Source organism: Ailuropoda melanoleuca, chromosome 9 (assembly GCF_002007445.2).
Source record: "Ailuropoda melanoleuca isolate Jingjing chromosome 9, ASM200744v2, whole genome shotgun sequence".
NCBI lineage: Eukaryota > Metazoa > Chordata > Mammalia > Carnivora > Ursidae > Ailuropoda > Ailuropoda melanoleuca.
In genome coordinates this window covers 54,699,219-54,726,955 of record NC_048226.1, presented here as the reverse complement: position 1 = coordinate 54,726,955, position 27,737 = coordinate 54,699,219, and the positions used below count along the sequence as shown (strand labels likewise).

Below are 27,737 nucleotides of genomic sequence, written 5' to 3'. Positions count from 1 at the left end.
GCAAAGTCATTCAAGAATCTACAACAGGGCCACAAAAATAAATAGAACAGCACGCAGAGAGAGCATTAGCCACGGGAGGTGAGGAGGGCAGTGGTGGGTAGCCTAAAAAGCTGGAAAGCACCAATGGGAATTGAGGTGCTTACAATATGCTCTTTATAGCTCAACATTTCTGTATGTGGAGCTGGAGAGCAAGCACAGGTGCCACCAGAAAGGAGAGCAAAGGAAATGATGTGTAAAGGAGAGACCCAGGTTGTACCTGGCTCAAGAGAGTGTTGGAAATTATTAAGAAGATATTAAGTCAATAAGAGGGACGCTTACTTAAGATTGAAAGGAGGTTACAGGTGATACGATGGAATGGTTAAATGATACCAGCACTAGGAGAGGAGATGAAGGAAGCAAGAGCTTAAAGAAGACACTGAATCTACTAGTAATCTAGGGATCTTACTGGAATTACATTAAAATTAAAAGACTAAGTTCAGGGTCCCACCTACATTCAAGTGAATGTAAGTGTTAGTTAAATACAAAATTTGGAGTTTATAGTCTCTTAACTGTATTCTAACAACAGAAGGATTAAATTCTATTGGGTAAGGGAGGCTTGGGATGAGAATTTTCCCTTGTTCCCCTAAACTTATCCTAGACAGACACCAGCAGTTTGAACAGCATGCAAATTAAGTTGTCATTAAGCATTTATAATAGTAATGTCTAATATGTGCCCAGGACTGTGCTGTGATGATAGAGACTACACCATTTTATTCCCATTGGAAACCTACAGGTAAAACAGTAAAACCTCTATGACAGAGGCTTTACTATTGCTTCCATTTCCTAGATGAGGAAACAGATATATAGAGAGAGGTTCAATAATGTGCTCAGAAGTCCCATAATCAATAAACCAGAAAGTTGGAATTCAAACCCAACCATCTGACTCCAGACTCTGTATTTTTAATCACCATGCTGTATGAGGATGCCTCTATCAAATGCTGTAGATCTTGTCAAGTGCCAGTACTTAGAGACTTTAATCAGAGTGTGAAGAGGTCAGCAATTACTATGTGCCAGGAAAACCAGGCAATGCAATACAGAATCAATTTCTATTCCCATATTTTCTTTTTAAAAAGATTTTATTTATTTATTTGAGAAAGAGAGAGATAGCATGAGTGCGGGCAAGGGCAGAGGGAGAGGGAGAAGCAGGCTCCCCGCTGAGCACAGAGCCCAATGTGGGGCTCCATCCCAGGACCCTAAGATCATGACCTGAGCGAAAGTCAGACCCTTAACTGAGCCACCCGGGCACCCCTGTATTCGCATATTTTCTTTAGGTCATTTGATCATCCCCTGCTCAGCCACTTACGGAGAATGGAGATGTTTATGTCTTTCTCCAAGAAGGTGCTCTTATTGCAAAAAGGAGAGAGAAAGGCAGAGAGAAAGGCAGAGAGAGAACAGAATAAAAAAGAAAATTCTGGGCTTTTGATTTCCAAAAGCTGAGGTTTGAGACAAATATCAGAATTTAAAAAATACTTGTTAGGGTTTTAATATTTTCCCAAATGAGAAGTACTAGGGGTTCTTTGTAATGGGGAATAAAAGAGAGAATTGGAGAGGGGAGCAATATAAATATAAATATGAAATGTGTATCTAATATGGAACCTTTGTCTTGCCTGTCTCCTCTCTCCTAAGGTTATGCTATGATATTTAAATGTGGGGAATTTAGCATAGAGGGAATCCATACCCCCTCTCTCAATTTGATATCTGCTCCCTACTCAACCATGTAGTGAGAATAACAGAGATGATTATGGTTCCAGCAATGAGGACTACGAAAAACTCAGTTCATTTTAGGAAAGCACACTATAGAAGAAAAAAGACAGTGGAAGACTGGTTATCTCTGTGTGATTTTATGACACTGTGTTAACCTCCTGAATTTGGTTGTAACTGCAGAGAGAAGGAATGTCACCATCAAAAGAAAACAGTCCATGCATTACAAGAGGATGTTCCCAGCATTTTTCCTCTATCTACCAAATACTGAGGATCCTAATTTGGACTTCCCAATCTCTACCCTCCAAAGAGGTCCTTGACTTGCCAAAGTTGTTCTTGATTTGGGGGTTTGGGCTTAAAAAATCAAGAATAGACTTACTTCATATTTTTTGGAACATCAAGAAAAGGACTTCAAGAGTCTTCAATAGTACTTTTAAAAATGTCCTTCCTTCCCCCCACCCCCTAACCTGTACACATAATTACAGCTGTTCTATGCTCTCTCAAAAGCCTCCTCAAATTCATTCTGTTTCCTTTTTTTGTTCTAATTTTTGCCTATTTCACTACTGTATACTAATTGCCTATCATTTGGCCAGACATAGAATAGACAATCTATAAACATTACTTCCACTTTGGAAAGGAATAAGAAAAGAGGGGAAGGGAAGAAAGAAGTAAACATGTTGGTTGGTTATTTGGCAAGAAATTATCCAAAAAAATATCAAAGAAGGCTGTGCCCTCTTAGAGTATATATTCACAGAACTCCTTTCTCTGTAACTTGGTCTAATAATTGAGTAAACAGTATTAATTTTCATTTTATATAAGCAGACCATAAAATTTATCATTCAAACTATAACACATTTAAGAGCAAAAGGATGACTACTAATACTTTAGTCTAGAAAACTATAGCACCCCAATGCTTACAGCAGCATGATCAACCATAGCCAAATTATGGAAAGAGCCCAAATGTCCACTGACTGATGAATGGATAAAGAAAAAGTGGCGCGCATATATATATATATATAATGGAATATTACTCAGCCATCAAAAGAATGAAATCCATTTGTAACAACATGGATTGAACAAGAGAGTATTATGTTAATCAAAGTAAGTCAGAGAAAGACAAATACCATATGATTTCACTGATACGTGGAATTTAAGAAACAAAACAAATGAACATGGGGGAAAAAAGAGACTCAAACCAAGAAAGAGACTCTTAATTATAGAAAACAAACTGAGGGTTATTGGAGAGGAGGTGGGGGGGAGGATGAGTTAAATGAGTGATGGGTATTAAGGAGGGCACTTGTTGGGATGAGCACTGGGTATTGTATGCAAGTGATGAATCACTAAATTCTCCGCCTGAAACTAATATTGCATTGTCTGCTAACTAGTTGGAATTTAAATAAAGACTTGTGAAAACAATTTAAAAATAAAATTAAAAAAAAAAAGAAAGGAAAGTGTATACCAGGACTGTTATACTAGGGCAAATTAGGTGAATGATCACCCGAGTTTTTCATGACCTTCAGCAAAACTGAGCTCTTATGAATTCAATACACTCCCTGCACCGAGGTAAGAGTAATCCTGTAGTAAAATACATGACAGGGGCACCTGGGTGGCTTAGTCAGTTACGTGTCTGCCTTCGGCTCACATCATGATCCCAGGGTCCTGGGATCAAGCCCCTCATTGGGCTCCTTGCTCAGTGAAGAGCCTGCTTCTCCTGCTCCCCCTGCTTGTGCACGCGTGCTCTCTCTCTCTCTCAAATAAATAAAATTTTTTAAAAATACGTGAAAAGTGGCTGAAGTTAATACTTACAAAAACCCCACTTGCCACATTCCCTTTCTTTCTTTCAGCTCCTTGAGAATACCAAATCTTTGCGTCAACTCTTCTCTCTTCATGCAAGAGCCATTATCCATCTCTCTGCCTATTTAATGTCTCGTTATCATTTGGAGCTTGCTTAAAATCCATCTTCTCAGGGAAGCTGTACCTATCCCAAGTCCTCTGTCCACCCCTACTCCTGCCACAGACCACATTAGCTCCCTTGGTTATTGCACTTTTCACAGGTGGATTCTACACTTATGTTTGTGATAGTTAATGTTAGTCTTTACTGGTAGCTCTTATGTGTAATGAGGACCATAAGATGTAATTTTATAATTATAATTTTATAATTATACCATGAGGTATTATTTTGCTTATCTTTGTATTTCCAGCTCCTCAGTTGATCTTGGTACCTAATAAATGCTTAATAAATACTGAGTGAATAAAAAGTTAAGTGGATAAATGAAGAACAGGAGTCTCTTTCATTACCAAAGGGGGGTAATTATGTAAGAAGTCTCAAAGTGCCAGATAAGCAGTAAGTTTATCGGATACAAAGATACCCAAAATCTATTGAATTCATCTTTAAATGATATTTAATCGTTCACTTTTGCCGACATTAAACAAGTCTGATATTGGTGTCCTTGAGCACTGACAGTTATGTTAGAGGGTTAGCATTTCTTAAATGAATAAATAAATGAGAAGGAAATATGGTAATAACAGAAAACTGGCCATTTCCTATAAATATGTATAAACACAAAAAAGTCTATACACACACACCAAGATCAAGAAAGTAATACTGCCATGGCAACACAGTAATTTATTTTTGTTAATTGTACAAAAAAATCAAAATCTCATTTCCAGTTGTGGACTGCATATAAGGCCATAATACCTGGATGACACAGAGGAGTTTAAGAATTTAGTCAGAATTGGGGGCACCTGGGTGGCTCAGTAGGTCAGTGTCTGACTCCTGACGTCAGCTCAGGTCATGATCCCAGGGTAGTGAGATCGAGCCCCACGTCAGACTCCACGCATAGTGGGGAGTCTGAGATTCTTTCCCTCTCCTTCTGACCCTCCCCCTGGCACTCTCTCTCACTCTCTCTTCCTCTCTAAAATAAATTAATAAATTAAAAAAAAAAGGATTTAACCAGAATTGCAGAATGGTCTGGTGGATCCAGGCAAAAGAAATTTAAAAATAGAGACAATATGTTTTAGTGAATGGAGCATCAAGTGGCCTAATTCTAATTCCAGTTCTGCTACTAAGAAATCACGTGGGCCCTTACAACCTTTCTGAAAGACTAAATGCATAAAATAAATGTTTTCACAGTTGACAATCCATCATAATCACCAACGGATTTAAAAATCAGGGAGGCCTAAGACTCACTCTGAATCTTGGATTTCAGTGTTTCTAGAGGTATGGGCCTACTCTTGTGTTTCAAAAGCTCCAGATGAGGGCAGCCTGGGTGGCTCAGTCATTAAGCGGCTGCTTTCAGCTCAGGGCATGATCCCAGTGTCCTGGGATCAAGCCCCACACCGGGCTCCCTGCTCTGCTGGAGCCTGCTTCTTCCTCTCCCACTCCCCCTGCTTGTGTTCCCTCTTTCGCTGCCTGTCTCTCTCTCTCTCTCTGTCAAATAAATAAATAAATAAAATCTTAAAAAAAAGGGGGCGGGCTCCAGATGAGACCCAGGACGGTACAAGGATGAGAACTGGAACTAATGGAAGTGGCGAGATCACTTCTCTTACTCAAAATGACCTAGGCTGTCCAAGTGGGTCCCGGCACAGGCCTCTAAGGTCTCTCCCAGAACAATATTTTTATTATTTGGAGCAAAAATAAAGTCTTAACACTAGCAATCCATAAAAAAAAGCAGACAAAGAGACAAAAATGACTTCAGATATTCAGATATTTAGGAAATGTCATCTGTAGCAATAAAATGGCACTAGCACATTTTAAAAACTATTAGACTGTTAATTGAAATGTAAATGCTAATAGTTGAATCTTAAATGCATCTGCACATCAACTATGTTCAAAATCATTTATCTGAGATGTGATGAAATCATAATGGAAGGCATAAAAACATAAGAATAATAGTGGATTTAATGATGCTGTGCTCAAGGCAACTAAAACATTTGGTCTCTTTCTTCATTTACTTCCCTTCACCTGCCACTATAAAAAAGCAAAGATACTCAGTCCTCTGAAACACAGATGTAGGTAACTTTTCTGAACCACAGTCACATATGGTAAGAGAGGCTATTTTTAGCAGACTTTCTCCTAGGAAATTCACATTAATGAACTAGGAACAAATAGAAATATGACCATCAGGAAGAGGCTTTTTATTATTAGCTTTTCTTTATTACAAAAATGACCGTTGATGTAGAATTTATATTAACAGAGATAAAATTTTCAGGAAAATTTACAAATTAATAAAATGTTATAAGATTATGAGAAAATCATCAATCTCATGGAGACAAAAAGAGAGGAATACTGTGAGACTGTTTCTATTCTGAATACACTAGAAGGTCAGTTTAAGTATATGCTTTTATTAATTCATATTTAGATTCCTTTATTTTAAAAAAAGGATTTGAGCTTACATTAAAACTAAAAAAACCCTAGCATAGTGTAATGTGATTTTCAACAAATATAAGACCTCTCTGACATTATGGCATTCACAGAAAAATAAGGTTAGAAATGATAATATATGCCAGCAAGCACACTCTATGCTACAGACTTAATGATGAAGGATTTGGTTCATGACTTAAAATAGGAAATAAGAAACTGATCTTGATTACATTAGGAACTCCCTATAATAACACTCATTCTATATGTAAATCATTTGCAAAATGAAGATTATCTATTCAATTCATATAAAACCTTATGCATTTCTCCTTCACTTTGAGTAAAGCATAAGGTAAAAGTTATAACAATTTGCACTTTTATGCATGTTCTAACTGAAGATTAACTGTGTTTGACAACTCTAAATATAAGGCTTTCTACAAAGAATACATTCCAGAGAAGGATTAAAAAATAAGGCAAAGTGAGAGGAATTCTCTCTTTTCGTGTGCAAAACATATAGTAAAAGATGTTAGAATGTCTAACTAAATTAAGCTGTCCATCCGAGAGCATATCTAAATATACAGAATTTAGATATTGACACAGCTGTGTCTAATGAGAAGAGGGAAGTATTTTTCCCTCTATTATAAACATATAGTGCCTGGTCAAGATAACGCCTACCTTTTTTCCCAAGAATCTTATATATTTCTAAATAAATACACATCATATTCATTTATAATTTTTTGAATTGATGAAGGTGTTGCACAAGATAGAAAGATACATGATAAATAGATAACTGAAAAAAATATGAAAACTTTATAAAGCCCCTAAATCTTTTTAAATTCCCAGAACTTGCTCTTAGTGGTCTTAAAATGACCAGTTTTGTTGGAGACTTCTAATTTTGACAGTGCATTTTGAAGAATTAGAAAAATTCCATTTCAATTATGTATAAATTATATATTTAGTATTTATAGAGTTATATATATAATTAGTATTTTAAGATAGCAGTAAGAAAGGAAGTACAGTAAATATTTCTTTAGCAAAACCTTTATTCATTTTTTTCTATCTCTGTTGTATCCTTTCTTAGTTTTCCTTTTTGTTTCCTCTTCTCTCCTTTCTCTTCAGTAAACTTGCCATCTATCCTCCAAAGTCTTTGCTTTCATAACCTTTTGTTAAGCTCACCAATTACTGGGTACACCTCGGAATTTGGGGTCACGTGTTTTTACTTTGTACTGTGCACCTCTACCTCAGCCCAATTGCTTGTACATCAACCGTTAAGAGGATCATAGTTACTTAGGCCTTTAATGACAAAGTTTTTCCTGCACATCTAAATCTATTTTCTCTCTAAGGAGCCAAAAAGATATCTACCTAATTGCTTTTAGCATAAAAGTTATTTGAGAAAGATTGCAGTTTACTTTTATCATTAATATAAAGGCTGAAATTAGAGGAAAAGGAATCTATAATTAGAAGGTTATTAAAGAAGTAAAAATGGGACTTTAGTGTCCCAACTCCTGATAACATTTCACACTGTAAAAGCCTTTGGGATAAGCAATTCACTTGTGATATATAAATGAAACCCACCATAAAATCTCCCTAGACCAAAATATCCTGCTTTACTTAATAAAGCGTCCATATGAGAAGGAAAATCTAAGTGAATTTTCTGGAAAAGAACATGTATAATGCTCTGTCTCTTATTATATTCAGAAAATAAAACATGACCGCTATCAGAAAAAATACAATTCTAGTGCATGTCTACTTATCCATAGGGTTTTACACTTGCTTTATTTTCTAAATTTGATCACACTCCCTCAGTCCACTTCCCTTCCTCCTATAGTTTTATGTGTATTTTTTTATTTGCTTAATATTTGTTCCTCTGTTGACTGTAAGGAATATATTTTTAATTGCCTTTGCACTCTAACACCAATCATTGTGAATAAGAACTAACAAGGTTTCAATAAATATTTGCTGAAATAATGAATGTTGAATACAACGAAACTAGTAATTAACATTTTTTGAGTGCAAGCATGTGCCAGGCACTTCCAAGCACTTGACCCATATTAATGGACTTTCTCCTCTTTCCCGCACTGGCAGTAGATGATCTGATAACCCCCATTTTACCAATGAGGAAACAGACCCAAGTTTAAGTGTCTGGGTATCTGTCACACAGCTTGTAAGTGGCAGAGGTGAGATTTGAGCCCAGGGAATCAGGGAGTCTGCCCCTTGGCTCCTAACCTCTATTTTATGCAGTTATTTTTGGATATTAGAAGACATATGACAATTTCCAACAGTTGGAAAAATATCTTGTTTTCAAAGGCATGTAATTATACTGAAAGAAATGTATCCAAATAAATAATCCATGGTTGAATCTTTGCCCACTATTTAATAGGGAAAAAGAGAAATAATAGTTAACATTATTACGAGCCTGGCATTATGCTAAGTGCTTTACAAGGATTATCTCATTTAGTCCTCCCTGTGGTGAAGGCCCCGCTTGCTAAAGTAACTTGCAGACAGACACTCGGCAGAAAACCATTGAATGGAACTGCTTGTTCTAAAAAACAAAATCAGGAATAAAGTGAAAGGAGTTCAATGTTTCCCATATTGAGGGGTTGAGAACAGCTAGTTAGAGGGAGAGGGAATAGAAAGGGGGTAGGAACACTGAGGGGGGCATTGAAACATTGGAACAAGATGAAATCAATGAAAAATAGAAAAAATTAAAAAATGAAAGGAAAGAAGAAAAAGACTGTGAAACACCGGCTGATCGCCGATCTGAAACTTTGTTGAGTAGTGGACCCCACCAGCAAGAGGTTATTTTTTCTAATCATGCTCTGCATTTTGGGCATGGGAGTGAAAAACACAGATGCTGGAGTGAGTATTCTTAGTGACAAGAGCATGGGGAAAAGTCATTGATAAAATATTTGATTTGCTCATTCTGCAAAGAAGATATGTCTTTGGAAAAAAATCTGAATATTGCCAATGCCCATCCATATGGTGTTTATTTCATTTTTAAGCAAATTTTAAGGAAAAAGTGTTATCTTACTTTCTAAATCTAGAATAAGATCATTTATTAATCTTGGATGTTTTTGAAAAAAAAAGTATCTTTCACTTTCAGTAAAAAAGCTGTAACTTACAGAAACAAGATTCTCCTAGAATTTACTTCCCTTCTCATTTTGTATGTATATCATAAGCTGGGAATTCAACCAGAAAATAACAGCATTCTCCTACTTCATTCTTTATAATATACACTTTAAAATTCCAACTTAAATATTTGCATAATGTTTTCTTTGAGGCTTAACAAGAAGACAATGATAAAACAGATGAACTTTTCTCAAACATAGGAAATGACTCTTACTAAATCTTTTTTTTTAACTTATCTATCAAATACTCAAGAAGTTAACATAATACCACTGCAGTATGTTCAAGGGGTCATTCCATTTTAGAATTTGATCTCAAAAATTAATAAAAAAACACGTAGTGTAAATAATAATGTTTTGCTCTTTTAACTGGCTTATTGCTTACAAGTTCAAGCTTAAAAAAAAGAAACCAGGGAGCTCGCGTGGCTCGGTCGGTTGAGCACCAGACTATTGAGTTTGGGCTCAGGTCATGATCTCTAAGTTGTGAGATCTGCTTACTGTTTGGCTTCTTTCTCTGCGGGGAGTCTGCTTGAAAATTCTCTCCCTCTTCCCTCCTACCCCGCACGTGCATTCTCTCTCTCTCTAAAAGAAACAAATAAAAAAAAAAAAAGAAAGAAAGAAAGGAAAAGAAACCCAAATAACAGGGCAATGAAAAGAAGGCTCTATTTCATTGAAAATAAATAATATAATGATAAGAGCTTATTTATTGTGTGCTTAATAGAAGATAGAACACTCTTCTAAGTATTTCATATTAAAACATTAAAATCACTTACTTATTCAAAGAAAATTAGGCAGTCAATATTATAAATCCTATTTTACAGATGAGATGCTAAGGAGTAGAGGTTAGGAACCCACTAACTATTCCATGTTTCATAAGCTAGGGAGTGTTAGCATTAGGATTTTAACCCCAGCAGTCTAATTAGAAAATATAGATGCTTCTTTTTTCTTAAAGATTTATTTATTTATTTATTTGAGGGGTGGGCAGAAGGAGAGGGAGAGAGAGAATCTCAAGCAGATTTCACACTTACCGTGGAGCCCATGCAGGGTTTGCACGGCCCGGAGATTGTGAGCTGAGTCAAAACCAAGAGTCTGACGCTTAACTGACTGAGTCCCCCCAGGTGTCCTAGAGTACAGATTCTTAATATCATTTAATACTGCCTCTCTTTTACGTTATTGAGAACAAATGAGAACACGTAAATTTGGGAGCAAATGAATTATTAGAGCATTTTTTTTCCTGTATAACAATTAAAAACCTATGTCTGACACTGAAGGAATAATCAGTAATTTCACATAAAAATAATATGTAACTACCTCCAAAAATATCAGAAGAGGTGTGTTTTTGCTCTTATGCTTTCCAGAGACCATATTAGTGGAAGATTCTGAGATTCTGTGGCTTGGCCATTTCTCGGTTCAGCTCCACAGTCAAAGAACCGCACACCATTTGTTCTATAACATTACAGAGTCATTAGAATATAAAAGAGAGAGTCTGGACTGTACGATGAAACTTCAGTGAACACACACTTAATTCTTAATAGGTTCAGAAGACGTGATCTAAGGCTAAAAAAAATGAATACAGACACCAGCTGTTAGTGTGTTAAGATTAAATTCTGGCCTTTACAGCCTTAGCTGAAGTGAATATTGCAGAAGATGATAATCTTAGGTACAACACAGGGGAAGTAAATGAGGGGACAAGAGTCATATAAGTCACTCCTTTTTAAAAAGTGCTGTCAGGTCACCTGGGTGGCTCAGTTGGTTAAGCATCTGGCACTTGATCTCAGCTCAGGTCTTAATCTCAGGGTTGTGAGTTCAAGCCCCACACTGAGCTCCATGTTAGATGTGGAGCCTACTTAAAAATAAATAAATAAATAAATAAATAAATAAATAAATAAATAAATAAATAATAAAGCCATCAACTTGAGTAAGAATCATTAATCTATAGAAAATACTGTTTATTTTCACTGGGCTTTAGATTTCTTAGTCTGTAATACAAGATTATATTAAATGAGGTCTATGACAGCTCTCTTCCTTTAACATTCTGTGATCCCAAAAATAAGGTGGCCCACTGGAGTGACTATTCATCTCAGTTTGCTTGAAACTATCCCATGTTTCATCTGTTGTCCTGGAGTAATTATTAAAAGCATCCTTTCTTCTCAATACTATCCAGTTTAGATAATAAATTATTCACCTTGTAAAGAATCAGAGATGTATTAGTAGTGTTAGCTTTCACTTATTTATCCTTTAGTACCTAGTATAAAATTCAAATAATGGATAAAGTAATGCATATTATACATGAGTAAACTCAAATACAAAAATCTGCCTTGATATACATTTAATACAATTTCCAATATTAAAATATTTGCTAGTGAAGATATTTTATGCAAGATTATGCATGCTCTAGTGATGGGTAGACATGGCTTTTAATCCTAATCATATATTTCCTTAGGGAAGTCAAACCTACATTTTTCCCCCATAAATCGATATGGAATTATGCTGCTACTATTTCCATGTGAGGATGCCTATAGTTAATTATATCACTATGCTAAACATTCAAAGGTGACATTATTCCAAATATTAATAGAAAAGTTTAATGCATGACTTAATAGCTTCTCTTTTTTTTTCTACATAGTAATGTTACATGTAGGGTTGCTAGCTTTAGCAAATAAAAATATATGACGTCCACTTAAATTTAAATTTCAGATGAACACTGAACAAGTTCTTAGCACATGTATGTCCCAAATATAGCGTGGGTGTCCTCTATTTTGTCTGGCAACTCTACCTACATGAAATTCTTACTCTGAGAATTCTTGACTGATGGCTACAAATACTTTGAAAAGAACCAGATTATGTCCATGTCTTGGTTCTGTCAGATAAATTGGCTCTGTGCCCTTAGGTAATGTATATAACATCATTAAGACTCAGAATCCACATCAATAAAGTGTCAAGATGGGTCTCTAACTCATAGCTGTGGAGAAGATTAAATGTGATGATGTGTCTAGTCCATAGGAATGACTATGAGCTATAATCTATGATTATTCTAAAGAAAGATGTACAAAATATTTCAGTCATTTTTCTAGAATGAGTTTTAACAAACTCACCAAATCCATAGTCTCCTTTTTTTTTTTTTTCTGGGTACATAGCTGGACTACATTTTTTTCTATTTCTTGCAATTGAGTGTGGTGCCTCATGGTTTGAGTCCTCTGAAATGCCAGAGGAAGTACTGTATATCATTCCCAAGCCAGTTCCATACAATTCCTTCATGAGTGGACTTATGAGCTTTTTTCCCTTTACACTAGCTGGATTAGAAACGCCCTCTCATACCTACCAGGTTAACTTCGCAAGCCTTGGACTGTCAAATCAGACTAAAATAAATCACAAATCTTATCCAATGTCAAGTTTTACTAATAATTTCCAGAATACCAGTAATTATAAAAGGCAAAGCAAGGCAGGGTCTAGGACCACACTAGGACTCACTCTTGCCCAGATTTATCATTTAAAGAGATAATTGCAGTCATCACTTATATAAAAGACAGCTTTCATCAAGAAGCTTCCATTTTGTGCTTCAACTAAAATGTAGTTCATGTGACATTTTCCAGTGAGGCATGCTCCATGAAAATATAGATTTTCATGCAATTTTAGTCAGATCAGGAACACTTCATAGATTAAAGAAATTCCTGTGATGGTAAATATCATCAATATAGTGTTTTCTAGGAGGCTGGCCACTAATCAGCTTGCTTACAGGAAATTTGACTTGTTCATCATTCTTTCTTTTGGAGGATCCCCCCAGTGAGGTGGATTATGCATTACAGACCTGCAGCAAACCAATTCCTGTCAAAAAGCCAGTTGATGAAGATGGAAGAGGCTCAACCTGCCTGAGTTCCTGAATGGAGCAGAGATGCCCTGGACATTTGTTTACCCATCCCATGCTAACAGAATGAACAAGAAAGAACTTTCTTTCTTTTTCTTTTTCTTTCTTCTTTCTTTCTTTCTTTCTTTCTTTCTTTCTTTCTTTCTTTCTTTCTGATTTTATTTATTTGAGAAAGAGAGAAAGCACAAGCATGAGCAAGGGAAGGAGCAGAGGGGCAGGGACAGGGACAAGCAGACTCCACTCTGAGTGCAGAGCCCCATGCAGGCTGATCCCAGTTGTCTGAGATCATGACCTGAGCTGAAACCAAGAGTCTGATGCTCAACCTACTGAGCCACCCAAGTGCCCTAAGAAAGAACTTTCTATTATTGTGTGCCGGTACATATATTTGGGTGATTTAAAGCAATTATCATTACAGGTATAATTAAAATGATAAATACATAACACACTTTCTTTACAAATAAGGCAATATTTCATAGCTTTCTTATTCCTGGATTGTTAGGCTAATGATTGTAAAATATTTTGAGATATGTTGTAATGGTTAGGAATGGTCTCTGGACACTGCCCTGGATATATTTTATTTACATTTTGTCCTTTGTCTTGGACAATTTATTTACCAGGAATAATTTCTCCATCAGTATGCATATCTAACATTATTACTGTGATTCTTATAATGAAAGAGGTATCAAAATATTTTATTGATAGCATCAGTTTCACAAAGTGAACAAACTTTAAAAAGATATATATATATATCTTTTACATTCTATATATCTATATATAGGGAAATTGAAGTCTTTTTAAAAAATTTCTACTTTAAAATTTCATTTTCCATTAAAAGTTGATTCTACGTTCAGAGAACTGTTTCTCCCCTGCTCTTGTAGCTAAAGATAGAACAATATAAGCATATATATGTAATGTGTGTGTGTGCGTGTGTGTGTGTGTGTGTGTGACAGAGACATAGGAAAGTTAATTAGAGGTATGTAAAAATGCATGAGACACTAAAATTGTTCGGTCTTTATTCAAGATATTTTCATTACCTCTGCAAATTATTTATCCTAACACTGTTTGCCTCTGGTGATCACTGTTGAATCTGGGTGATAGTTATAGGATTCCTTCAATCATTATTTCTACTTTTGAATGTCTGAAATTTATCATAAAAAATAATATAAATAAATAAATTTATCATAATAAAATTTACTATGCTAACAATGAGAACAGAAACCACTAAAGGAATTTACCACTGAAAATATACAAGTAGATGCGTACATGTACCACAGAGATCATGTTGTAACACCAGTCTAATATACATATCTGAAAGAACAACATTTAGTAATTATAATAACTAACAAGTACTGAGCATTTATCATTTGTCAGGTGTTCTTTTGCATGCCATTCATGCAGTGCCTGATTTCACCTTCAAACAAAACCAATGCTGTATGTGTTATCATCTCAATTCTATGGAAAAGGAAAAGGAGAAATAGATTACATAGTTTACCCAAGGCCACGAAGCTTATATTTTAGTTCTAGAACTTTTACACACAGTGATTGCTAAATACTATATCAGTCTATGTATTGGTTTCATTTAGAAATGTGCTGGAGATACATTAAAAACTATTATAACTTAATAACAAACAGATAAATGACCAAAAGGAACGCTTGCCCACTGTTGGTGGGATTTTAAAATGGCACAACTGCTATAGGAAACAGTATGGTGGTCCTCAAAAATTAAAAATAGAGCTACCATAGGATTTAGAAATCCCACTTTTGGGTATAAATTCAAATGAACTGAAAATAAGGTCTTGAGCAGACATTGCATACCCATGTTCAAAGAAGCACTATTCATAATAGCCAAGAAATGGAAGCAAACCAGATGTTCATCAGCAGATGAATGGCTAAAACAAGGTGGTAAAAACACATGATGTACCATTCTGTCTTAAAAGGGAAGGACGTACCATGACATGCTACAACCAAGATGAACCTTAGGATATTTCGCCAAGTGAAAAAAGCCAGTCACAAAAAAGACAAATACTGATGAATACCACTTGGATGAGGTATCTAAAGTAGTCATATTCATAGAAACAGGAAGTGGAATGGTGGTTACCAAAGACCAGACCTGCAAGTGGGAGAAATCAGTTGCTACTGAATGAAGATAGAGTTTCAGTTTTGTAAGACAAAAAGTTTTGGAGATCTGTGGTAAAGCAAGGTAAATATACTTAATGCTACTGATGTGTATACTTAAAGATGGTTAAGGTGGTAAATTTAATTTTATATATATATTTTATCAAAATCATTTTTTTTAATGGCCAAAGTTTCTAAATAAACATTTCTCCAGAGAAGATATATAAATGGCCAATAAACATAAGAAGATGCTCAACATCATTAACCATCAGGGAGATGCAAATTATAGCCACAATGAGATACCTACTAGGACGACTATAATAAAAAAGATAGTAACAAGTATTACTAACGATATGGAGAAATTGGAACCCTCATATACTGCCAGTGAAAATGTAAAATGTTGCATACTCATTGAAAAACAGTCTGGAAATTCCTTCAAAAAGCTAAACAGAGTTACCATGCTATCCAGCAACTCCACTTCTAAATATACCCCCAACTAATAAAAACATGTGCACACGAAAACCCATATATACAAATGTTTACAGCAGCATTATAAATAATGGCCTGAAGAGGAAAACAATCCAGACATCCATCAATTGATTAGTGGATAAATAAAATGTAATAATATAGCCATATTATTTAATAGTGCTCAGCGATAAAGAGAAATGAAGCTCTGATACAGGCTACAACATGGATGAACCTTAAAACATTATGTTAAGCAAAAAAGCCAGTCACAAAGAATAACATATTAGATGACTCCATTTTTATGAACTGTCTAGAAAAGACAACTCTATAAAGAAAGATTATAGAATAGTTTGGGGTGAAGACAGATGGGGGGTGGGTATGGTTGGGGAACACTATAAAGGGTGCAGAATTTCTTTTTAGAGTAATGAAAATGACCTAAATTTGATTATAGTGATAAATGTACAACTCTGTGAAATACTAAAAACATGAAATTATATATTGTATTTTATTAATTTATTTTTTTTTAAAGATTTACTTATTAGAAAGAGACAGAGAAAATGAGAAGGGGCAGAGGGAGAGGGAGAAAGAATCCTCAAGCAGGTTCCCCACTGAGTGAGGAGCCTGATGTGAGTAGGGCTCGATCCCAGGACCCTGAGATCACGACCTGAGCCGAAGTCGAGAAAATCAAGAGTCTACCGATTAGCCGACTGAGCCACACAGGTATCCCAGAATTAAATATTTTAAGTAAGTGAACTGTATATGTGAATTCTATCCCAATAAAGTTTTTTTTTTTAAGGAATGTGTTGGAGGAAGCTTTTGAAACTTAAAACAAAGAATAAAATAAAGTTTGAAATGTATCTTAATAACATTCAAGGAAAAGAATATGCAACTAATATTGTAGAAGAGGATGATTTTTTTTCTATTAACTATTCATACACGGAAGCATATATGTGTGTCTACAGAGAGAGAGAGAGGGAGAGAGAAGGAACGAACAATACTGGCAATGTTCCTGTGTTATTGTGCAAGTTTTCTTCTCTGTTTTTGGATGTTCCAAAGTCTTCCAAAGTCTATTAAAATTATTCTATGTCTGCCCCAGCACTCCTTTGAAGATTATATTTGAGAACTAGAAGCTTTGACAGTATAATCACCCGTCATCTCCTTTCAATGCCACAGAGGACAAATCCCAGCAAATACTGAATGCATGAGGTCTATAATGCTTCTAGAAAGCACTGGTATTTTATTTATTTCAACATGCCTTAGACTCTTAGGCTCATGATAGTTGAAATGCTTCCTGATTAACTTAATTTAAGTATTCAGTTTTGATGTCCTGGGTAAGAGGTTGTATGTGCATGTTTGTGTAACTGGTTTATTCAAAACGGTGATATTATATCAAAAGAAAATGCCCAGAAGTGCCATCTCTTATTTTCCACTTACCCAGCACTTTCTGATCCAGAATATATTTGAATATATTTACCTAATATTATATTCCCAAATATTACTTAGTATACCAAGAAAAAGGTAAGGGGATTTTTTTTTCATTTATTTTCTTCATCATCCCCACCTCTATCACCCCCCTACCCCCCAGGACTTCATGATGCCAAAGTGATTTTCAGAATGGGTATACTACACAAGGTCACAGAGGAAATACAACTGGATTTCCTAAATCCTAGAAATTCATACTCTAACTGGAAAAAAGGAATAATAAGCACGTAGATACACATACACACATAACACTTAGATAGACATAGAGAATTCCAGAACTGTTAATTCAGCTATTCAACACTGACACTATTTGTGTAGCCATTTAAGAATGCAGAAAAACCAATGTTCTAAAGATACATGAACATATATCTGATAGTCCTTACTTAACAATTCACTGTGGCCCAAATTCAGAATAAAACAGATGATAAAGCTAACTGAACATTTCATATTTTCCCCCTTGTCTTTTAGGTCCTAAATGGCATGGAATCATCTTGTTTCCTTCATATTTAGTAAAAATCTGTAATTCTTTTGCATCGTTTTTCTAGCTTATCACCATTACCCAACAAGAATGAAAACACACGTGGATCAACTACCTTAAAATTTACAATAGTCTCATCAATATCATGGTTTCAAATAATATTCTACAACAATAGACTAGTATATGCAAAGAAACAATTCTATTCTCTTATTAAAACTTTAAAATCAAAAGCCATTTTTAAAACTATAGCCTAAAGGAAACAGGAATCTTTTGAGATCTCAAAGTTCATATAGGTTCCAGAAATAAGTCCCAGAAATGATACTGGCAACAGCTACATTTACTACCAATGTCTAGCAGGAGTTAAGTACTTCCTGTTCCTTAAAGCAAATATCATCAGGCTACGGGATGGTGTTGATTCCTTCAATGTATTTGAACTAGGACAGTGGGCCAATGATATGTGATCTTGTTTCAGGCAACTGAGAGACAGCCGATCATATATTTAAATTTAATTTAATTTTTTAGAGAAGCCCTGAAAGCTACCTTTATTTCTAGAAAAATCTTTGTTACCATTGGTTAGTCTGTATACTGATATTTAATCATGATTCAAGACACATCCAACAAGAAAGGATAGTAAAGAACAGGTTTCATAGTCCACTTTTAATGGAGCTCCTAAAGTGAATTAATCATAAATGAATAAAAAGTTAGGTTGAATCTCAGGCTTCGCATGTTTATCGTGGTGATGTTTTTGTGGGTGAGGATAAATCATTCTTATTTCATTATTTATTGTCTATTTCTCTATAAAAGCATCACTTTAATATAAATAAAACAAAACAAAAGCCTTATCTCTGACTATTTTCAAGGCCCTTTGCCAAACCTGATACGGAAAGCAGAAATGGAAAAGCGAGCAAAATTTTTCTCTAGTTGCCTATGGCTTTGGAGATTATTCAAGCTTGTGTTCAAGAGAGAGATTACATAAAGGCCATCAAGAAGTGGGAAGATCTCTGAGTTTAAAGTGAGAAGTTTACAAAAGTGACTTCATAAAGGAGAGGAGATCTGAGCTAAGCCTTAAAAAACAAACAGGATTTCAATGTGGTAATTGGGAAAGGTGCTCGAGGCAGAAAGAGCATGAGCAAAAAAACAAGACCGAAAATCCTACTGCATGTTAACTATACTGAAATTAAAATTAAAGGAATGAAAATCCTTATCAGAAAAGAAATTAGTTTTACTACAGGATTTTTCAAACTTCAAGGACACGATCCATTACAGTATTTCTCAAAAAGGGTGCTACTGACCTTTTACACGAGAATTTTTTTCCATCTACAACAAGATGGTTAACAATATCCCTGGCCTCTAGCTACTAAATGCTAGTAACAAGGTCTCCTGTATTCTTTTAGTTAGAGAAAACCCAAAATTCCCTCTTATGTTTTCAAATGCCCCCTAGTGGTGAGTAAGCCTTCCCCATATCCAACCACTGAATCAAGAACTATGTAAAATTCCTTTTCCAATAGAAGGTAGTAAAACAGAAGCAAGGAAGGGAGGAAGGAAGGAAGGGCAGGCTGGCATTAAGTGCATTATAGCAGAAAGGGTTACCAAATAATAAAGGACCTTGTCATAACTGATTGCTGACTTGTTGAATTTTAGAGATGACAGGGTTCTGATTAAGCACAGAATCTCAGTGATTTTCAAGTTTCATGTTTTATCAGCACATCCACTGAAAAAAAGGTTTAAAAATCACGCACCCAGTTTCATGGAAACTAAAGACCAAAGAATTTAAATAACTTATCAAATTAAGGGATGTCTGCTATAACTAAAATGAGGAGCTATTACTGATTTTTGAAAAGGGATAGCTTAATTACAACCAGAAGAATGTTATTAATTCTTGAAAATATATTTCCTTAAACAATCAAACAGATAGCAAATATTTCCCTACCTTTCTCTGATAGTTGACATCTGAACAATGAAAATCCTTTAAGGGAACTTAAAAGAAACCAATGGCACCTCCATTGCTCTTCCATAGCTTTTTCTTACAGGATTTAAACACCTTGTTTATCTCTAAGTTTTTATGTGTAATATCGATACACACCTCATCCCACATCCCTTAAAAATGACCCACGTCTGCCTTACAATATGGCTGGTACAATCATGGACCAAATACGAAGCTGGTTTCGAAGTATTGCCTCAGCTCCCTTCAGCAGCTGCCATCACTCTCATATTCATGGCCATAAGACCATGAGTGCTGTAGGCTAGATCTTAATACATTCTTCTAGCCCCCTCAATTTATGTGACCTCCTCAGAACTCGACTTTTCCTTTGGCTTTTGAGTCTGAACTTTCTTCTGATTTCAGTATCTCCCCCAGGGTCAGGTAGGAAGTTCCTTCCTTCTATCCTGACACCAGACAGACCACATGACTGGGTTAACTAGTAGCTATTTGGCACGCAAGGGTAGTATGATAATGTAGTTCTGTCCTCTGCACACTTACAGTCTCTGATAAAACCTGAATAAAATTGAAATGAATAAAGGAATAATTACACATATAAATTAATGCTTTTGAAAGCAGGGTGGCTTTGTGCAGAGTTTAAAACCAGACGCTGAAAGCTGAGTACAGTCTACAAATATGTATATGTTGTCCAGTATACAGTTTAAATGTAAATGAATTTAAATTCATTCATTATACTAGGTAACTTCATAAATCTCTGTTCTTGCACATGTTTGAATTTGTAATCACTGGCAGAGTACTTAAGAGCATGGACCTTGACATCAGACAGACCGATTCAAAACTGTGCTCTGCAAGCAACTTTCTAGCTGTAAGATGGGATGCTACAGAAACCGTATCACAGAGTTATTGTGAGCATTCATGTAGACGACGCGTGCCAAGTACCTAGCACACACTCTAGCACATAGTAATTATTAAATATTAGTTCTTACCATTCTTTAGTAAATGGAATTCCTGCTGCTAAAAAAATCGTGTGAGAGCAGAGCATGTGAATAAAACGCTGTGCCACGTGGGCATAATTTCACGAACATAATTTTATGTAGACTGCTTTAACAGAAACTGACATTAGGGAAGTGAATTTTAGCAGATGACAGAACTATAATAAGATTTCCTTGCATTGGTTTTTAAATGTGCTACATTGCACTCAACCAATTCTGCCCATTAGTTCCAAAGCAATGTAGTTTGTAGCCATGTGTTCCATATATTGGTTTTTCAGGTATGTAAACTCCATGAGCTAAGTGATTAAAAATTAAAACTAAGACACAGAATCCCAAGGAAGAGATGACTACTATGAAAGAAGAAATCAGGCTTACCTTGAGTTATATAAAAATGAAATGTTTCCTAGGTCCTCTTAGCTTTCACATTATTTGTTGAAAGAAGAACTCAAAACTTACAACCTCATTTTATCCAAGAGAAACATGCAGGCTAATGTTTTTTTGTTGTTTGGTATATAATACCTGAAAAATAATAGAGATTAATAATGCATTGGCAAGGTTAAATAAAAAAAGGAAACTTTACCTTGTAAAATCAAAAAATGTTCTGTAAACTGAGAAGTGAATTAGAATGTTCAAAGTGCTTGGGGACCAAGCATTCTGTAAAGTCTGATTTATACTACAGGCATCATAAGCCTACCTACTTCAGAATGACAAATAGTACCACGCTGAAGTCGCAAACAGCAGCCCCAGAGCGCTAACAGCAAATGTCTTCCATCTTAATAGCTGAGTCTGTGCCATTCTGTACACTTAAAATTCTGAGCATTTAACACTTCTTGTTGCATCTAAATCCAGATACAAAAAAACTTCAAATCAAACTATTTACCTCAACGGAAATCTGCCTTGAATAATTCATAAGGAAGAAGAAAGATGGCAGTGAAGAAAGCCAAAGAGAGTTTTAATGAACTCTCGAGTTGCAAAAATAATGGCATAGAAGTTATTACAGCTTTTCTCCTCACCCTATAAAACAGAGTATCGGTCACTCTATTACGGAATACTCCCGGAAAACAGGAGGAGCAATAAAGGGTTCAGCTTTCTGTTTGTCTGCAAATGATATACTAACAGCACCACACAGATTATTACCAGGAGAGGCTCTTTTTGAATGTGTGACAGTCAAGGAAGCATTGAAAGTATTCACATTCAGATGTTTTATTTTTATGTGGTTTCGTAAAATTCCAGTAGTATCTGGAGTCTCAGTTAAAAAGAGCTGTAGCGGCTCGGGCCAAGGTGACACCAACACCTGGTTCTATGTGGCTTTGCCACCCTTGAAGATTTATTTGGCTTGATGGGTAGAGTTAGCAGCTATCCTACTTAATGATTCCCTGGAAATAATAAAAGGTTTCACATTTTGCTAATAAATAAGCATCTCTTCAGTGATGCATCTGGTGAATGAAGCTAGGATTTTTATTAAATTAAAAAAAAGAGGCCATTTGAAGAGTTATTGCTACGTAGGTTTGTATTAGTCTCCTGTTGCAGCTATAACAAATCCTCACAAACTTGGTAACTTAAAACAATACAAATTTAGGGGCGCCTGAGTGGCTCAGTCAGTTAAGCATCTGCCTTCAGCTCAGGTTATGATCTCTGAGTCCTGGGATGGAGACCCAAGTCAGGCTTCCGGCTTAGTGGAGAGTCTGCTTCTCCATCTCTCTGCTCCTCTCCCCCCATGCATGCATTCTCTCTCTCTCTCTCAAATAAATAAATAAAATCTTTAAAAAAACAAATTTATTCTGTACAATTCTGGGGGTCAAAAGCCAAAATTAAATCTTAAGGGGGCTAAAATTAATGTATAGACAGTGCTGCATTCCCTCCAGAGGCTCTGAGGAAAATTCCTTGCATTGCCTTGTCACCCTGGTGAGGCTGTCCTCATTCCCTGGCTGGAGCCCCTTCCTCCATTTTCAAAGCATATCATTCCAACCTCTGCTTCTCCCTTCTGTCTTCTTCCACCTTTGATCTTCTCCCTTCCCTCTTAAAAGAACCCTGTGATTACACTGGGACAAACTGGATAATCCAGGATTATCTTCCATTTCAAGATCCTTAACTTAATCACATCAGCAAAGTCTCCTTGCCATGTAAAGTAACCTATTCATGGGTGCTGGGGATTAGGAGGCAGACTTCTTTAGGGGGCCATTATTCTGTCTGCAATGAGGTTGTAACAAGGTAAATGCTTAATGGAAATAAATTAACATATTAGATAATTGGCCCCATATGGCTTGATTATAAACAAGAACAGAAGACAATCTCAGTAATTTTAACAGGACCATTTTTTTTTCAAAGTAATATTTTCTAAAACCATGTTTCATAAAACTCTAAAAAGCTTACTGACAAACTTTAAAAATACATATAATCAGTATATGTAAATTTCTGAGTTGCTACTCTCTGTTAATTAAGAATAATGGATGCAAACCAAAACCTCAGTGAGATATCACCTTAAACCAGTCAGACTTGGAAGTATCAAAAAGACAAGATGTGGAGAAAAGGAAACCCTTGTGCCCTGCTGGTAGGAATGTATATTGGCAACCCACTGTGAAAAACAGTACGGAGGTTCTTCAAAAAGTTAAAAATAGAAGTACCATATGATTCAGTAATTCCACTACTAAGTACTAAATAATTAAAACACTAATTCTAAAAGATATATGCACCCTCATGTTTGTTTATTGCATCACATTACCTACAATAGCCAAAATAAGAAAGCAACCTTAATGTCCATCCACAGATAAACTGATAAAGAAGATGTGGTATATAGACACAATGAAATATCAGTCATAAAAAAGAATGAGATCTTGCCATTTTCAGCAAAGATGGATGGACCTAGAGAGTATCATGCTAAGTTAAATAAGGCAGACAGAGAAAGACAAATACCATACGATTTCACTTATATGTGGACTTTAAAAAACAGAACAAAATAAGACAGACCTATAAATAAATACAGAGAATAAATAAGTAGTTGCCAGAGGGGAGGCGGGTGGGGGAATGGGCAAAATGGGTGAAAAGGAGTGGGGGATACAGGTTTCCAGTAATGGAATGAATGTGTGACTAGGATGAAAGGTACAGCATACGGAATGCAGTCAGTGGTACTGTAATAGTGTCGTATGGTGGCTTGTGCTGAGATAGCATAAGGTATAGAGTTGTTGAATCACTACTTATACCTGAAACTAACCTAACACTGTGGTTCAATTATGTTTCAATTAAAAAAGAGAGAGAGAGAGAACTGGGCATTCCAAATATAGGTAAGATCAAAATATCTATATCAAAGCAATTTTCATTCTGTGTGTGTGTGTGTGTGTGCGCACGTGCGGGTATCTGTCTATCATTCCATTATTTCCCCTTCTGGTCTGCAAGTGCTTGGATACCCAGAACCTAGAACACAGATAAGTTCTTTTTAGTGTTTACTGAATTATATTCAATTAATAAATGAATGAGTGAATGAATGAAACTATTTCAGATGGCTATATGTTAAAAGGCAAAAATCAACTTTATTTTTCCAGAATTTTAAAGCAAAATAACATTGCTGGTTGAAATATTAAATGCAGACTGGACCTTCAATCAATTTCTAAGAACTAGGGGTGTCTGGCTAGCTCAGTTGGTAGAGCATGTGACTCTTGATCTTGGGGTTGTGAGTTCAAGCCCCACGCTGGGTGTAGAGATGACTTAGCAATAAAATCTTCAAAAATGTTTTTTCTAAAATCCACATAAATGCTTTTTTAGACATGCCTTATTTCAAATACATGATAGTATTTTTTAAAAGAAGTCATCACACAAAACTGAATAATTTCAGGTATAGTTTAATCCATGTAAAAGGAAGAATGAATGGATGGATGAATGAATAAATAAATAAATAAATATAAATGACATGGATATTCTATAATTATTGAACAGTTTTAAGTATATTTTAAGTAGTACAACGATATTCATAAATGGTCTTCTTGAAAATGATAGCTTACAAATGATCTAATGGTGGTTTTAATACTATTTAACTCTACTTACTTTCACAGTTTCACCAAAATAGGCATGAAATTGAAATTGAAAGCAAAGCACAGGAACACAGTTTTGGTACCTCATGGCTCCTTTATGTATTTCACTTAACATAAGTCAGGTGATTTAGCAAAAACATAATCAAGGTACATAGAGTTAAAATCTCACCTCTATCACTGCTGAATATTAATACAAGTCTAAAAGCAACCCCTGAAGTTGAATTGTAATTCATTCCCCTCTGCAAAGAAAGGTATTTCTTACCTTTTGAATAAAATGTGTCATCAAACAAAAGCATTTAACAGCTTGCTCAGATTTTTTTATAGTTATATAAGTATGCATGTTTATCAAATGCTATAATGTAATCCTTACCAGATATAAATATGATGCTTATTTACTGGAGATAAATCTATAAATGTTTGACTTTGAATTTTAATGACTTAGTAACAAAATATACTTTCTTTGATAATTCACCATTATGTGCACATGCAAAGGATTTCCACAAAAAGATAAAAGTAGATCTAAATATATTTTTCCATAAGTGAACAATTCTTACAAGTTCACAAAGAAATAGAAAGTACTATTTTTTAAAAGTCATAGCATTTTCTAATTATTCTCCTTAAGAAACATAATGAAACTAAGCTCATTCTTAATTTGGTTCACAGATTTAGCACAAAATATATTTTTAATGGAAAAATCAACATTGTCCTGCTTGTTAAAGTAATAAATGTTTCTGGCAAAGCATTCAGAAACATTGATGATATAAAGAAGAAAATAAAAATCATAGCCCATAGATAACCACTATCCACATTTAATGCATATCCTTTTAGACTGTTATCATAAGCCCACTTTTCTCTATTGGGATACTAGTATTTAATGATTTTAAAATGTGTTTGATATATATATATATTTATATGTATAAATATACACACACACACAGACACATGCATACCTTGGAAATTAAGCTTTGTGCATTCTTTGTTTCTGTGTTTGTTGACACATTTTATTCCACTGCACCAACTATTGCATTTCCAATAAAAAGTTAGAATAAAAACATTTAAAAATATAATTTCCTATGTATTTTATTAATAAATTTTTGGAGTGGAGTTATTTTCAATAACTTGGAATGTGAAGCTACTTGAGGATTCCTATAGCCAAATATTTATACTTGCTTTCTTTTTGTAAGAAGAAATGCCAATATAATTAGCTCTAAAAAATCTTCAATATAACCTGTAAATGAAATAATTCATCACCAGCACTTATACTTCCCTTACATTACAACAGAAATTCAAATAAATGATATTTTATTATTTTTCTGTTAAATAACATTTAACACATTAGAAATATTAACATTATCACCAATATTCCTTATAAACATCAAAGAAGTTAAAAATACATGTTGGCTCCTGAGATAGAATCTAATAATAGAGAACATTCATATGAGGATAAATTATTTTATTTAAATGCATTCTCTTCCCTTTTTGAAATTGATTATGAAATAAAAATTCCTAGAATGAGAAATATCAATGGTGAAATACTTAAAAACTAAATATTACTGCAAGAATGTTACTTCATACATTTTTTCTCAGGGATGTAAGTTTAAGTGTATTAATCTTTTTTTAAATTTTTTTATTGAAGCACAATTGACATATAATATTATATTTAAAAATATTGACCTTAATTTATAGGTCACTTGCTAAAATGCTCTTGCTTCTAAAATAAATAAATATTCAATTCTTAATATGATCTTGTCTTAACTTAGAAGTTGATTCAACAGTTTTAGAAGTAAATGTATTTTTTTAGTTGTAAATATATTCCTTTTATTTAATTATTGCTTTGTTGTATGCAGATTGGTTATTTATCAATTAAAATACTTCTCTTGTGCTTTGATATTAATTTTTGCAAAAAATGTACGAACTACTTACAAACTCGGTGAGTTGTGTGAAACATGTTTGAGCTTGTCCTAGGGATCCAGATTAGGTCCTAGATCAGGATTGCTTATGAATTAACTTGAGGTAGGAATACTAGTTATGGATCATCCTCCCATTGGAAAACTTTTCCTTCTGATGACTGACTTGTTATATGTTTTTTAGTTTTGTGTGATGAGTTACAATCGAACAAGTGTGTCAAGAAGAGATGCTTGGGAGGCTTGCAATCATGTTATACAGGGAACATTTCTGGAAACAGAGAAGCCTGGAATGTGCAGGAGAGGGGAGAATTTGAAGGCAGCACATGCATTGTCTTTTGATGTAAATTAAAGGCAGGGTTAGCATTTGGAAGTGAATACAACTTGATTAGTAAGCCCCAAGTTTTCAACTAAGCTCAACAAGGAAAAGGTTTCAGAGATATAGATTTTAGGTCAGGAATGAGATCTGTACAAGGATAATAACAAAATATAAATAACTTCTATTGAATGCCTACTATTTGCCAGATACCACACTCAGAACTTTCCATTCATTACTGTGCTTAAATTTCACAGCAACTTGATCATGTATGCACCATGATGATGATAATGATACCTGCCTACATTACAATGAGTCACTTTCTAACCAAGGGTATGCGACCATGTTGAAGGCATGCCATTTCCGTGTTTGAGTTATAAAAGGTTGTGACTTGACTTTCGGAGCTGACTCTATTGTCTTCTCAGTCTACACTCATTGATGAAGGGGTCATATTGGAAAGCATCTGTTGCCAAAGAACCGAGAGCAGTTTCCCACCAACAGCCAGCTGGTAACTGAGGCCAAGGTGAACAGCACTCAGTGTACTGCATTCTGCCAACAACAGCATTAGTGGGTTTGGAGGCAGACCTCTGACCAGCTGAGCTTTCAGATAAGAAATCCCAGGTCTGGTTGACATTGTGATTTCAGCCTTGTAAGACATCCTGAAACAAAAGACGCAAGTGAGCCGTGTCTGGATTTCTGACCCACGGAAACTGTGGTTTGATAAATGTGTGTTGCTTTAAGTCAGTAAATTTGGGGGCAATTTGTTACACAGTAATAGATAAGAACTAATACACATCCCCAAGGCAAGGATTATGCCTTATTTGACTTCGTGTATCCAGCAACAAGCAACTAAGTGAAGAGTGAATGAAGAGTGAAGAGTGACTGAAGGAAGGGTTACACTAAACGGTCTTTAAGATAATTTGAAACTTAG

General features: G+C 35.1%; 1 protein-coding gene across 10 annotated transcripts in view; it reads right to left on the bottom strand.

The window, feature by feature from the left end:
- RALYL (RALY RNA binding protein like) overlaps positions 1 to 27,737 on the bottom strand; it is a 711,504-nt gene that overhangs the window by 480,512 nt on the left and 203,255 nt on the right. For 3 of the 10 annotated variants that reach the window (XM_034668250.1, XM_034668252.1, XM_034668251.1), the window contains exon 2: positions 20,937 to 21,080. The exons of the other annotated variants lie outside the window; for them this stretch is intronic. The gene's annotated coding sequence lies outside the window, so the exon portion shown is untranslated. The remainder of the gene's footprint in view (positions 1 to 20,936; positions 21,081 to 27,737) is intronic. 10 annotated transcript variants of the gene reach the window in all.